Source organism: Gigantopelta aegis, chromosome 1, assembly GCF_016097555.1.
Source record: "Gigantopelta aegis isolate Gae_Host chromosome 1, Gae_host_genome, whole genome shotgun sequence".
Classification (NCBI taxonomy): domain Eukaryota; kingdom Metazoa; phylum Mollusca; class Gastropoda; order Neomphalida; family Peltospiridae; genus Gigantopelta; species Gigantopelta aegis.
The window spans coordinates 12,249-28,871 of NC_054699.1; the positions used below are offsets into that span (position 1 = coordinate 12,249).

Here is a 16,623-nt window from a genome sequence, read left to right on the forward strand (position 1 = left end):
CAGTATTCTGTTATAATTTATATTTTGGCTTTAGAACAGTTTTAGTTATTAAATGTGTCATAAAGAGATGCGTTGATCTCGCATGGCAAGACAACAGTCTATTTGACTAAAATAACAGACATTACTATTAGCAAATCTGTAAACAGTCCTATTCATTTCAGTAGTGAATATAAATATTGTTTGCATTGTGATAAACATAAAAACTATTTATGAATTAGAATTTACAACAGCTTTTTAAATGAGAGAAAATGTAGCTAGCATCATACTGTGAAAGCTTTACTAGATTAATGGTTCTCACTTTATGTCCAAAATCTGGAATAAATATAATTATCTAAGTACTAGTTGAATTGCATGATAAATAAAATGACTGCTTAAAATGATATCGGCTTTATTATGCTCAGGTTAAATGGTAAATGCTGTTCTTTGCAGGATAAAGTCGATATCTTAAGACAGTAACCAGTTACTCTCCCTCCAGCTAATGACCACCCTGGGTAAAAGACCATCTCACTGTAAAGAAGTTACTAAATAGATTGGAATATTGAATGCGACCCTGGGGGTTATACACATTAAAGGAAACATGTCACGAGACCATATTATAGCTCATTTTAAAAGCAAAATGATATAAAAATAATATACAAATAAGTTTATAACAAAAAAATACGCGTAGTTAACTTAAAATGAAGAAATTACGCCACTCAGTATCAAAGTACGATTTATGCATATTTATTCGTGAGCGTTCGGGAAAAAAGGGAAGTGACATCAGAGCCGCTGTACTCTTCCATTGTTGTTAACTGTTTATATATGTAGTAAGGGGCTTACGATCTGTCCAGTCCAACAGTGCCGTACTGCGCGGCCTGTGGGTGTGAAAATAAACAGTTTAAACGATCGGAATTGTCTTTTTACGGTTTTCCAAAGGATTGTATCCGAAGAAAGACGCGTGTATTTTATCGCAAAACAAAAGATTGGACACCAACACCGCATAGTACTTTGGTGTCAGCCTATTTACAGCCCGGAGCCCGAACGTTACACAGAGACAAAAACAGTACTCGGTTGCGAATGCCGAGGTGTACATTGTAGATATTTGGCACAAATAATAAAATAATTTAAATAATGATTTTAATCTTCGGGCGAAGTACGTCACAAAAACGTTCCTCATCGCCCGAAGCCCCAAAGTAACACGACGTTCAATACAAAATAAACCACTACTGTCGGTGTCGAAATAACTATTATGTTTCATCCACGGGCTGACTTGAGAATCGGAGTGTTGTTTTAGTTAATTGGTCCTTTCTTTCCGTGGCCTGCACATGTGATTCCTGATTGGCAGGTGTATATTGCAGGGTATCGACCAGGTAAGTGATTACCACTGTCTAGACATACATGTGTACAAAATACTTGCCAGTTTTTTAAGATCACAGGGTATTGTGGCGTAACCTGTCGCGACTATAGTACAATGTTAATGGACATTATCAGCCGCCCTGCTTTATTACTGTAAATAATGCTGTAAAACCCTTGATTAAGTAGACTTTCCCATCTAAAATTACAAAACTGACCAATTACGTAGTACCAAAGAAAAGAAAATTATCACATGGGTATCGTGAGTGGTCGTTTTTACTATAACGCACCCTACCAATAGGCCTAATAATATGCTTCTTTTCTTTTTTTTAAAGAGAGAAAAATACTATAACCCCATTTCGTTCTATTGATGCAAATTGAAATATATTTAGTTAAAAAGTTGATTATACTCTCAAGTCAGTACAATTAGTTGCTAATTAATGTATGGTGATCTCAATAATCACCAGAACAAAAATTAATCTTTGTATTTTTTCTTTTTTTTATGAAGAAAAGAAATATTTCATCATAAATCAAGATGTCTTGGATCTGATTGAGCATAAATTGTAGATCAACACATATTACTCTAGCTGAATGATCTAATGCTGATGTCATTATGTTAGTGTGCTAAATTACAAGTCCAGAATTTGGTTTGTTAATTATAGCTATTTGTTTCACAAAAGATTTTCTTATAGTGTTAAATGTTAACTTTATAATAAAATAAAGTTAAAACTAGACTCAAAAATCTTTTCCAAAGTTGTACCGGTAGTCAGATAGCAGAAGATGACATTATGCATGTTATCATTTCCAGTTAAATTATGTCATTGGTGTTACTCAAGAATATTCTCACTGTCATTTCTCTAGAAACTTTATTTTTGAAATTTAAATTGTTTATTAAGGAAGGCATAACCATTACCAATGTTACACGAAGAAACCTGACACCTGTCTGTGTAAAACGAACGTGTTGTATTTTCTTGTGGTGACATAGAGCTAAATGTGTGCCCATGTGGTACTTGTTGACAACATGTATGTTTAATGTCATGAGTGGACTCAAAAATAATCAAAACTAAAGCTCTGTGGCAGTAATAAAAATAGGTTAAATATACATGTACCTATGTAACAACAGAACATGAATATCAATATCTGTTCTTATATGATAAAACGAGATAAATACATATATTCCACAGGTTTAGTTTTTTTTACAAGATCCTAGTATGCTCAAAACCATTGTTTAACCATACTAATACATGTAAATAGATTTTTCTATATTTTTAAGTATATACATTTTTTTTTTACATTATGTCCAGTCAAACAAACTTTTCAGAACATGTATTTTATGCATGATAATTTTTGTAAAATTTTTGTATTCATATAGCACTGCATTTTATTTAAATTTAGGACTAGCTCTGGCACTTGTCAAATACAAATTTTAAAAACAATTGGCAATTTTCATTTGGCATAATAATTTAATGTAATAATTGATATATTTTGTTACAAAATAAATGAACTTTAATTAGAAGTTTAATAGACAATTTAGTGACATTTTCTACTCTCCCAGAGCTATCGCAGGGCACAATATTTCACGCGAACCGCTGTTCTGATCATGTGTCGGTTACGCAAAATTAAATTTACGCGAATCGCAAACTGGTTACGTTCATAACCTGTAAACGTTCAGAAATTAAAACTTGCAAACTTCATGAATACAGGACGTTTATTCACGCAGACATACTACTAGTATTTCGACAAATGTTTAGGCTGAATTTTAGATACATGTACTTGATGCGCAGCAAATCAGTAAACAACGTTATATTTCAACAGTTGTAATTTTCAACCGGTGTAAAGGAAATGTTCAGTATAGAGTCGAGCCAAAAGTTTTAAAGAAATGTGCTTAGACCGTTGGGGACGGCTAAATTATCTGTTGCTATTTTATCTCTAAAGGAATATATGTAGACATAATATTGAATTGCCTATAATTTTACATATGTTAAAAACAGTTTTAACGTAAACAGGAATCCAAGTGTCACAAAAATTGAAAAATACCAACATCTTTAAAAAAACAAACATTTGGAACGTCACTGTAGTATAGAAGTACCATCGATAAAGTGAAAATAGCATAGCCACCACAAAACGCAAAAAGGTATCCCTCCAAATGATTATGTATACATATCAAAGGCATTACGCACAGTACGCATGTGCGTAATGCAAAAACAAAATCCGGGAATAGGTCGAGGCCGTCTAATCGGTCTATAAAATTGACTCGAAAAAATTGACTCGAAAAAATATTTAAAAAACCCCCAAACAAATGCCTCCGAAAAGGGTCAGATTGCATCTACAGGGGGAGGCCCTCCGAATATCCCCACTCGGGCAAGCCTTTGGCGTGCGTAATGCTAAGAAAATTTCTGGCTACTCCCCTGTATTTTGTTTTAGGGCTGATATTCAGTTCTTTTATAATATTGTTAACTTTAGCAAGCATTAAATACTTTTTTTCTTTTTTTTTAAATTTTCTTTTGTATTTGTTTTAACTTTGTTTCAGCTAAAAACTATGTACATGTATTTAAAATATAATTTCTACGTAATTTTGAGGTAACCGATAAGGTAACCCACGGGTTACGCAAATATAATTCACGTAACCGAACAATTGGTTACCTAGGTAAAAACCACGTGAACCGACTTCCGGTTCCCTCAGATTTTGAAATATTGTCCCCTGTATCCGTGAAATTTATATATTTTGTGAATGCAATAAACTATTATTATAATGTTCAACAAGAGTTCTTGTTTTGGCTTGAAAGTTTGGAATGACATCAGCTGTGATTTCTTGCTGGACTTAGTGTGTGAGAGCTATGCTGCTGTAAACTTTTATTTAAATAAACTGCACGTCACTCCCAACTGACTAGGTCAGATTACTGTATCGTAAATACACGCGACCGGCCGAATCGGGGTTATGCGTGTTTGTAAACTGCTCATTGTATTGACATTGACAATGGCTTCACAGTCAGTACGGGTGACGCGCACTTTATTTATAGAACAATAGGATATTCCATCACACTTGCACTGCCTTGACCCTATTTCTAAAAATAGACTGCTCCTGAAAAAGGAGTCGGCTCCTGATGTAGAACTCTCATAATGCTATCATCATCTACACATTGTAACTTTTAAGGAAGAAGTTGCATTCAAGTTCCTAATAAGAGAATTCAATTACAACGAGAGAAAGAAGAAATGTTATATTGCACTACGGTTATGTGTCAGGTATATGGTTGAGGACGATAAGAGGAGATAAGAGAAGAAACCTACACAATAGTCTTATTGGCAGTAAGGGATCTATTATATGCAGCATCCCACAGACAGGATAGTACATACCACACCCTTAAAAAAGAAATGGCACAATGGCCCACTGAAATGGACCAATCCAAGATTGACCATGCATCAGGCTTTACCAGTGGGCAACCTCAGTACACTGGTATATGAAACTGAGAATATGTATATAATTGACTATATTTCAGGTATTATGTTTTATTGAAAATTTCTGGCACATGTATTATGTTTAACTGAAAATATCAGGGATTACACACAATTTTCAAGTGAAGTGAACATTACATAGGCCTATATTATATTATATGAAAATTCCAGGGATTATTCTTTTAAAAAAAATATATTAGGGGTGGGGGCAACTTTAATTGTATCCAGACATGAAATTTTTATATGAAATGTTTACTGAAAATTGCCGTTTTAAACTTACCAACACCCTTTAGTCAATGGTGATGTGTCTGAACCTTTTTGAAAATCAGTCAGTAAGAAATGAGCACTAGTCACACCTTCACAGATGCTAGTAGTGTAGTACCCATTCAATCCAGGATCACCACTATGTATCAATTAACAAAGTGAAGTCCTGTGGCATGCATCCGCGTTAGCGAAGCTTGACATTTGTAGATTCATTTAATAAGACAATACTTTGCCTGAAGTAGTAATTAAATGAAACAAAAAAGTTAGGGGAGAATTTTGTTATTTTTAACGACGGCAACATGTTAAACATTTATTTACAATAACAAAGCTTAGTCGCAAGTTAGTGGTGTTCCACTAACTGATGTTCGCACTTAGCACATAAGAAAAAAAAACTGTCAAGATAATATCAAGCTCTTGTCTTATTTTTCTTAATAATGTATACCATCACTAATACACACACACACTGTGACACAGTAACCATGATTCCCATGAATTCTCTCATAATTTTAGTATTTTACATGCCCTTCCCGAGCAACCAAACTCACTATTGAGTCGTGTATGGGACGACAGGAAAGTATAGGAGATGGCAGAAATGTCGGACTTCTAATTGGGATTAAACATTTTTACTTTATAATATTCATAGTAATAGTCTCCACAAACGGGCCATATATCATGGCAGTCCATTTGTCATGCAGGTGGTGATGAGATTTGGCCCACATATTTCGCGCATGCGCAGTTAAACGCACCGGGCCGTATATCATACGGCCTCAGACCACAATTAATTTCGCTATATGTTTCTATATAGCCTTTGTGGCTATAACATTTTTATTAATATCAGCAGGCCCGTGAAGTTTTGTATGTACCTTTGCCTGCATGGGGGACACATACCCTGAAAAGGACAACCCCTGTTGTCCAGCTCTTTCTCCCAGCATATTGGTTTAAACAGACACACCCTCTAAACCAGGCCGGAGTACACCCATTTTACACAAAAAGCACTACTTTTGCATGGGCCGGAATTACCACAAACAAGTCTTCAATGTCAACAAGTTACACATGTTTACAAACTACATGCTATCCCCTGTCACTTCAGTCAAACAGTTGCCACTTCATAGCTGTCTGCCATGAAATAATCACAGTCAAACAGCAGACTACTTGCGCGGTGAAACTTCCGGATTCTGGACAACCAAATGGGAAGATAACTGTAATCTGAGGCCTATCACACACTGTGTCAAATATTTACGGAGTAAAAGCAGCTGTGGGTGTGAATCGTGTGATTGGTAGTAATATGTGACATTGATTATTTGTGCAAATACTACTATCCATTGACAATATATAAATACACTTTTATTTGTTATACAGTTGTTATGCAGTATATACCAGAGGTTGAAACTAATGCGGGGTACCCCCAAAAATGGAACTGCAATTTTCAGCAAAAATGACGGTTGCTATTAAAAACATAAATTAAATCTCTTAAATGATACGTGACCCCCCATTTTCTTGCAGCTACATTAGATATCAGGTGCCACACTTTCTATTGTTGTACTTCCTGGGTGTGTTGAAACGCTGCTTATATCAGTTTTATTAGTAAACGTTAAAATTATCGGCAATAGGAATTGATTTGGTCTATTGGAACCATTAACGACCATTGCAACAGTGATAGAATATTATAATAAACTGAGCGGAACACAGAACCGGACTGTTTCTTAAACAGTTAAAATGGATTTTTTAATAGTAATAATTTCGATATATAATGTACTCTTTTATTGGGTTTATTTTATTTATTATTGTTATAATTATTATTATTATAAACTGCTCAATGGGAAAACTAACTCTTTTTGGGGTAGGGGTGGGGTGGAGGGGGGGGGGGGGGGTTAAGCTCAATTCAGCAGTATTATGTGAGTCATGTACATGTCCGGTACCCCTGTCTTCACCTCACATATAATAATAATAATAATAATAATAATAATAATAATAATAGTACTACTACTAATAATAATAAAATGTATCAATATGTTACTTGTAAAGCCTAGGTATTGTTCTGTATGTTTTTCTTTGGTTGTTACTACTTCAGCGTTTAGTTCTTTCTTTCTTTCTTTCTTTCTTTTCTTTTTTTTCTTTTTTCTTTCAGTTTCTTTCATTATTGCTGACGAGTTAGGGTATATTTTTTTTTTTTTATTTTTTTGTTTGGGGGGGTGGGGGGTGGGAGAGCTGGGGTTGATAGATCAATTGCTCTAGCTCGATTCGCTTATATTTTAAAGTCATAATACTATCACAGACCATTGACCTGTTTAATAACCCAACAATTTATTACTAGAACATATATATATACTGTGACGCAGTGTCAAGAATTGTTTGTTAAACTGCCGTCATCAGAATGCAAGGCCGTTCTTGGCGAATTTTATGTTTGCATTATAAACATTTTATAGAGTAACAATCCCGACAGGTTCGGTCTTTATTAGGGTTGGGTACCGCGGTTTTTTGTAATGTACCACGGTATACCACATTAGTAATGACATCATACTAATCACTGCGAATCAGTGATGCAATAACTGCGCAACATACAATGGCATCTATGTGCCTTTGAACTTGGGGGCCAAACAAATATGACATACTACAATGAAATACCTACCAGTAGAGATTTTGACTGATTCAGTTTACACTCTATTTCCCTCTAAAGTTGAGTAACCATTAAGCAATAGCTAATACTTATAGGTAGAACATAGTTGCAGAGCCTTGGTGTATTTTAAGACCTTATAATGTAAATGAAATAAGTATAACAGATGAATAAATTCTGTAGTTCAGTTGAACTGGAAAAATAATGAAAATGACAAAGTTTAAACGAATGTATTCTATTATCACCATTTTAATTATACCAATAGGGATGTTCGCCGTGACGTCACGAAAAATCACGTGACTGGACTGGTTGGCAAGACGGTACTTCCGCATGGCCGACTGATTCCTTTGTTATTATTTTATCTGGTAATCTCGTTGAAAGCAAAATGGTTGTATCTTGTTGTGTGATCGATTGCACAAGCAGATTCGACAAGGACAACCCAAGGAGCTTTTTTCGCATCCCAAAGAAACCAGAACCCCGAAGAAAGCTTTGGATTACAGCCATAAAGCGCGTGTCTATCGTCGGACGTCAACAATGGGAACCTACAGATTACGATCGCGTTTGTTATCGTCACTTCATAACAGGTAAATTAATTGCCTACTTGCTTGCTTTGGATAAATGTAGCAATCTTTCAATTTATAACATGAACAATGAGCACGTTAAGGAGATATAGGTGCAAGTTAATATCACCGCCAGTACCCTCCCAACCCTTCTTGAATTGTTTTATTTTTATTTTATTTTTAATAAATAAAAAACCCCACAACTTTTCCCAACTTAACACATTAATTAAAAATATGATCTGAGATTAGTTTTTAAGAAACATCTCATTAGTTTTCGTTTTATTATTATTATTATTATTTTACTTCCCAAACTTCCAGTAAAAACAGATCATTTAAAAATAATTATCATTCCAGGAGAGAAGAGCAATGACAAGAATAACCCTGACTACATTCCCTCTGTGAACATGGGCTAAAAGGACACTAAACCAAGTGGGGATCTGCGCCATGCTAGACACTGTCGATTGGAGGGCAGAGAATCCGAGAAAGGCAAGAAACAAGCAGCTTCTGCACTACTGGATTTGTCAAACACAGAAAATATATTTGAGACACAAGCTGAAGGTACACAATCATTTATTTGCATATGTACATGTTTTATATTTTGGACATAATCTTTGCGAAATATTAATGTATCGTACAAATACATACAAATCAGGTATAATGTGAATCAAAAATCTTAATTATACACATGTATGTACATCGTGATAATATGTAAAAGTTGGAATAACTAACCCTCAGAGTTGTTTGTATTAGTCTGGTAAATTATTATGGACACTTCAAATTAACACTTAGTAAAATGATAATACATTTGTCAGTAAGTAACATGTATATAGTTCATTTATTAACAAAATGGTGAAAATGTAGAATAATATACAATGTATAATAGGTATTTTGAGGTGTATTTTATGATTTGCATAATACTGAAGTATTACTTTTATTAATCCCTTAACATACATTTCTTTTTTCAGAATTGCAGCCACATGTCGACATACACAGTGGCTGTATTAAAAAAAATTGCTGCCCTGCGAATAGAAAACCAGCAGCTATATGAAGAGTTAGGGAGACTTCAAAACAGAGAATGCGATTTTAAAACATAATGAAAGTCGACTGAGTTTTGAGGAGCAGATGACATCCAGTGATCAAAGAATTCAGTTTTATACAGGTCTACATACAAAAGCTCTATTTGTATGGCTGCTGTCATTTTGCTCCCCGGCACTTCCAGCGTGCAAAGTTCTAAGCCCAACATGTGTAATGATGTGTATAATAATGAAACTTAGGTTGAATCTCCAGCACCAGGACTTGGCGTATAGGTTCAGTGTGTCTGTGACCACAATATCCGACATTCTTAACCAGGGACTGCCAAAATTAGCAGAAAAACTTTCATTTCTGATTCAGTGGCCTGATAAAGACAGTCTGTTAAGAAACATGCCTAATGTTATTAAAATAACCTACCCAAAATGTGTGAGCATCATTGATTGTTTTGAAGTTTTTATTCAGAGACCCGGTCAACTTACAGCTAGGGCTCAAACATGGTCAAATTATAAACAGAACACCATTAAATTTCTTGTGTCTATAACACCAACGGGGGCAATTTCTTATGTATCACAGGCTTTTGGGGGTAGGACATCGGATAAAGTTATTACTCAGAGAAGTGGTTATTTGGATAAATTGGAATATGGGGATCAAGTTTTAGCAGACAGAGGATTTCTGATAGCAGAAGATTTAGCAAACCCGTAATGCAACACTAGTAATACCAGCCTTCACTAGGGGAAAGTCACAACTTAGTGCCAGAGAGGTTGAGCAGACCAGAACATTAGCAAATGTGCGGATACATGTGGAACGAGCCATTGAAAGACTGAAAAACTAATATTTTGAGTAGCAGCACGAGTTTATACATGGTTCCACATGCAGACAGCATAGTCACAATCTGTTCAGCATTATCTAATTTACAACCAAAACTTCTTTCTTAGGTTTTTACCTGTATTATGCTTTCAAATGGTACATATTGTAATTCTCCTTTTTAGTTGCATGAAATGAGACTAAATAAATATAACTTAAACAGAAAAAGAATATATTGCATTTTTTAAAATATAAATTAAATAAATAGTTTGGCATATTTCATTTGCTATTGTTATGATTTAGTCACAGCTGGCACAAAACCACTTTCCCCTAGGCTTTCTGTGAATGTTCACACACTTGTAGTGGAACCACTGGTAGGGACAGTCGTCATTGTCACATTTAATCATCCTACCATATTCCAGTTCGGAACAGATACACCATGTCTGATCACCATTGTCAACTTGCTTAATGCTTGATGTAGATACAGTCCGGTTTTCAAGTTCGCAAGTAACCAATTCATTTATTATGAAATTCTTTACAAATTGCTCACATTTTGTAATCATGCTTTGACAAAAGTCTACATCAATGGATAATCTTACGATGACCATACTTGGAGCTGGTTTACACTTAAGGAAAACAACAAAGTCACAATACTGGCATTCAGCAATATACATCTGTCAGTGATTGTTGTCGGAATTACCTGAAAATAAATGACCCACAAAGACATGAGGAATACATTGTAAATCCAATATCAAAGAAAACAAACTACTATATTTTAACCAAATACTACAATATACCTTAACAACATAGTTTGTAAAATGCCTGGGACCTACCAGATATATGACCCAGCAAACACTAATGTAAAGGTTGTAAGCCCAGTGGGCTATCATATGCTATAGTTTATGGTAAAAGAGTGCTCTATGAATTTGAATATCTTTAAAATTTAGATTAGCATAACATGTTGCTAGGCTATAACATTTCAGATACATTGCAGCCCTCGGGCAATCAGTCAAATATAAAATATCCAACCCTGAAAGTTTCTGCTCAAATTACCTCTTTTCGGAAAGTACTATTCCACTGACAGGCCTGACTAGTTGAGCTGGTTTGAGTCATACCCATCTTGACACCCATCTCAATCTTAAACAAGAGTGCTCCAACATGGCTGCACACTTCACCTAAGCTAAAATACAATAAGAAAATATATGTAAAACCTTGTTTGTTCGCATACTAATAACACTTTCGATATATGTATATATGCTACATAAAAATGTATACCTATTATTATATCAGTTTATATGGAACAAAATTTTCAAAGAGGAAAGATACAAATGATATTTATTTTAAAAAAAGCAAGACACTCATTTTATCCATTTAGGAATAAAAGTTTAACAAAAGAATAAATGAACTTTTACTATAATTTAAAAAAATACCATAAAACAATGTTGACAATAAATGTACTACATGTAATATTAAGTGATTTATGTATACATTATCGTTGCTGTAAATATCTTATGTGGTCTATAGTGTTGTGTAACCCTGTTCATTTTGTTAATAAAATATTCAGAACACGTATATGATTTCTATGGTATTTAGACAACAAAGATCATACCCGGCCATACAGGTACAATGTGCACAGTAAACTGTGCCACTGTTTTTCTCCAAGTAAACCCATGGCTCATGGGGCTTGTCTCTCGCTCTCTGTGAAGGAGTCACCTTTGCTTTCATTGCCATGAATGGGCATTTATCGTCCACTGGATTCGACAGCACAACCTGCACATGCCCACTAACAACATACCTATAAAAAGAATTATATATATAACGATTAATTGAATATAAGTTAAATGAAAACATAAAATTAAATACAATATTTGCAAACCAAGAACTTTTCAAGATCAGAGCCATTTTTTATACTTCAACTTATAGAGTATTGTTTAGAATATTCAGTTTCGCCCCCCCCCCCCCCCCCCCAAAAGAGCATGTTTTAATAATTATCAAAACGCACATGCCCTTGGTATTTGAAGTTGGCTGCTAGATTTAGTCATAGTTAGTACAATGTGTGTGTGTGGGGGGGGGGGGGGGGTTATGTATCTTTAACAAAGTGTGTTACACATGTATATAGTAATATACATCTTTTTCCTGCAATGATGCATAAAATCTACTATAATTTGTGTAACCAAGTACTTAAAATAGACATTATGGAAATGAAATTATTAAAATCATTAAAATCAAATTAATAAACGGACATATTAAATATTTACGTTAATACTTACTTGTAGGCCCTATGCCTCCAACGATTTGTAGGCTTTCATGGAATCTTTGTTGTAAATGGACGGCGTGTCGACTAAATACAGGTAAATATCACCAAACGTCAAATCTGGCCAGTTGCTGGGATTCGTGCTCCATTTTTCAGTTAAAATGTATGGATCTGGCAACGTTTTCGTTTCGCCATTATAAAGCAGCTTCTTGTAATACCGTTGTTTCGCTTCGTTGCCCAAGGAACTCGCATACGGTGATAGAGGGCCATTCATAACTAATTCCTTTGTGAACCGACTACTGTTTGCTGTAATGAAAGAAATGGTTCTTGCCAACCAGTTTTACGCGCATGCGCCGTACTGCGTCATTTCCTGCTTCGGCGAACATCCCTATAGCTATTAACTACCAGTAACTTTTCTATAGTTGATTGCCCAGGCAAACATGTCCCTTTATGTTTTCAATTTGCTACAATGTATTATTGTTCAAGTTAGTTTCAAGTTAAATCGTCTTAACATCAACTTAGTTTCAAGAATAAACAAACTCCACAAACTCCATAAGTCCTATGAATGTCTGAATAAATCATGTAGTGTGTCAATTCCAGTCATTATTATCTGGATTACCGTACTGAATTTAGTTCATGTTCTTGTTTAGAAACATTAGTGCATTAGTGATTAATATGTGAAATATTTGATATCGCGAACTGAAATATTATCAATGTAATGGTATTTAACGTCAAACATAGGATCATTGTGGTATTAGAGCGGGAATCTTTGCCTGCCCGGTGGTAGGCAGAAATTATGTGTATTCGGTTATCTCTGACTGAGAGAGCGGATGTAACTGTCCAAATTTTCGTCTAGCTCTAGAACAGTAGGCCTTGGGCTAAACACTTATGATGGAATGAGTTACTTGAGAACAGGTCCAAGCAAACCATCTCTGCCTACGGAGTAACAATCGGACATTTGGGACATACGTTTTAAGCCAAGTTTACTAGCACACGTATTTCAAGTCGGTTTATAATCATTGTTTTGTATTTTCAACTAGCTATTACTACCTACGTTAATACGTTAACGTTTAAACAGTGTTGCCGTGACATAGCGTTTATGACAAATTAAAAAAAAAAAAAATTAGTAATAAAAAAGAGTGTTTTACGTAACGCTGTTCAGTACACTCACCCACCACCTGTAACGCTACAAAACGTACACACCCACCCACCCCTCCAGCGTTACGTAGTATTTGAATGGCCCCTGATGTCCAGGACGGATCGTAGCCCACTGGTAAAACACTCGGTCGGACGCGTGGTAGGTCTAGGATCGATTCCAATCGGTGGGCCCATTGGGCTGTTTCTCATTCACGTATGTGCACGACGACTGTAATAGCAAAGGTCGTGGTATGTTCTACTAATGAGAAAATGTGTGTTTCCTCGCTAAGACTATATATCAAAATTACCGAACGTTTGACATTCAGTAGCCAATGATTTTGTTCTGCTCTATATAAAGATAAAAAAAAAAAAAAAAAATGTAACCTGTGCCACCCCACTAGACGCTCTGCATACGTCCCCAACCCTCCAGATATCGTGCCAATTCCACAGGCCCAATGGGCCATATAATATATAGGCTATGTGCTATGGGCCTGTATTTTTAACCTCTTTGGTAATGAATTCATGTTTATAGAAGAAAAACAATTTAGAAACAAAATAGCCACACTGGCAGTATTTTATTTTATGAATACAAATGAGATAGTTGGGTTTTCGTGGGTGTTTTTTTTAAAGTACGTAACTCCCCTCCTCCTAACGTATATGCATGTTTTAAACTGAATACTGTTTATAATTGTTTTCGTATCCAACTCAAGATTATAGCCAGTCACCCAAAACAAAGACAAAGAAAACGACATTATATGGCGTGTGACTGTCTTTCAGACTTTCACAACTGTCAACTGGAAAAAAAAAGCTCTTTCAGTTAAATTCATTGCAACGTGATCCGAGACTTTTGTATGTTTCTCTGCCAGGGGCGAATGGATGTATCATGCCGGTGCTAATATTATATCCGTAGACATAGCATCAATATATTATAATCCCCCCACTGAATATGTTTAAAATTAAATCTGTAAACTTTGAAATGTTTTATTAATAATGATTGTATATATGTGAGAAACAATATGTAATCCTCATCAACTTCAGTAAAATGAACTCAACCATCTGACCTAGATTTTACAACATTATTTGATACGACAAAACGCTAGAAACATGACAAATAAAAGGTACACCTTGTTGTAGCTAGTAATAAAACATCCAGTATTAACAATACAACATGTTTTGAACAGTATTTCGTATTTTGTAGCTTTACGAGAAGTAGTTCACTATTGAATAGTAGACTGGTCACCTGGACATGCAAATGGCGCTTATGAATACAGCGAGGCATATCTGTCGAACAAAATTGGTTGAAAGCATGTTTGGTGACTAAAAATCAACATTAAAAAACTTTCTCCATTTTTTTTCGCCAAATCGAAAATTCTATTGCCAGTTTTTATTATTTTTCGTAATTTGCGACTTTGACGAACAACAAGGCGAGCCCTGCAAATGTCCAATATTGCACGTGTGTTGCGAACAACAAACTCGTCATCTACCATGTTTTTGTTGGTGGCAACGTTTTGAGATTCTAGATACTTTGTGAAATTCCGTTATTTTTTCAAAGATTTGTTAATGGAACACAAACAATCATTAACATTGGATGCTTTTTAAATAATTTCTCGAAATTATGTATTTTGTTTCATGACACTGATAATTTATTTCTCAGAAATGTCCGTAAAGTTATCGTCCACGGAAAGTCCCGAAGTATACCGGTACAGTAAACAACGTACCGGTACGTACCACGACAGAAAAAAATACCGGTATACCGGTAATACCGCACACATCTAGTCTTTGTGTACATCTACTAGTCGAGTAATTTATTTCAAGTCGTACACTGATTATCTAACCACCTGACTAATACAGCTTTAGATTACCACGTCCATTTTCCACACTGTCAAATTCATTATTGTGGCCACATGGCCAATTACAGATATTAGAATCTTACTATGTCATATTAGTATTCAAAATATCATATTAGTATTTACTCGGTCATACTAGTATTCACTATGTCATATTAGTAATATGTCATACTAGTATGCACTATGTGATACTAGTATTCACTATGTCATATTACCCATATTAGTATTCACTATGTCATATTAGTACTCACTGAGTCATATTAGTATTCAATATGTAATATTAGTATTCACTATGTGATACTAGTATTCACTATGTCATATTAGTATTCTAGTATTCACTATATCATATTAGTATTCACTATGTTATATTAGTATTCACTGTCATTAGTATTCACTATGTCATATTAGTCTTCACTATGTCATACTAGTCTTCACTATGTCATATTAGTATCTTACTATGTCATATTAGTATTCACAATATCATATTAGTATTCACTGTCATATTAGTACTATGTCATATTAGTATTCACTATGTGATACTATTATTCACTATGTCATATTAGTATTCTAGTATTCACTATATCATATTAGTATTCACTATGTCATATTAGTACTATGTGATACTAGTATTCACTATGTTATATTAGTATTCACTATGCCATATTAGTATTCACTATATCATATTAGTATTCTCTATTCCATATTAGTACTATGTGATACTAGTATTCACTATGTTATATTAGTATTCACTATATCATATTAGTATTCACTATGTCATATTAGTACTATGTGATACTAGTATTCACTATGTTATATTAATATTCACTGTCATTAGTATTCACTATGTCATATTAGTCTTCACTATGTCATACTAGTCTTCACTATATCATATTAGTATCTTACTATGTCATATTAGTATTCACAATATCATATTAGTATTCAGTCATATTAGAATTCACTATGTCATATTAGTAATATGTCATATTAGTATTCACTATGTCATATTAGTATTCAATATGTCATATTAATACTCACTATGTCATATTAGTATTAAATATGTCATATTAATACTCACTATGTCATATTAGTATTCAGTATGTCATATTAGTTTGAAGGGGGATCGTGTCTGTGTGTGTGTATATATATGTTTGTAAGCCCTTTGACGTATTCCTCTTTCCATTAAGTGAACCAGGACTGATATATCCAATAGCCGATTATTGGTGCGTTAAAGAAAACAAATTTCAATTTAACGCGATATTATTAATTGCAATCCGCATATGAACTCTCCAGAATAGTCCGAACAAGAGGTCGGAATAGCTTTCAGAT

At 34.5% G+C, this 16,623-nt stretch overlaps 2 long non-coding RNA genes across 2 annotated transcripts; one reads left to right on the plus strand and one right to left on the minus strand.

Moving 5' to 3' along the window:
- Positions 1 to 7,944: 7,944 nt before the first annotated feature.
- Positions 7,945 to 10,336, plus strand: LOC121384711. Its single transcript, XR_005959429.1, has 3 exons — positions 7,945 to 8,247; positions 8,578 to 8,781; positions 9,189 to 10,336. It is a non-coding gene; the product is annotated as an uncharacterized LOC121384711 (long non-coding RNA).
- Positions 10,337 to 10,766: 430 nt separating this feature from the next.
- On the minus strand, positions 10,767 to 11,963 carry LOC121384655. Its single transcript, XR_005959421.1, has 3 exons — positions 11,923 to 11,963; positions 11,669 to 11,854; positions 10,767 to 11,239 (listed from the first exon to the last, which is right to left on the minus strand). It is a non-coding gene; the product is annotated as an uncharacterized LOC121384655 (long non-coding RNA).
- Positions 11,964 to 16,623: the final 4,660 nt, after the last annotated feature.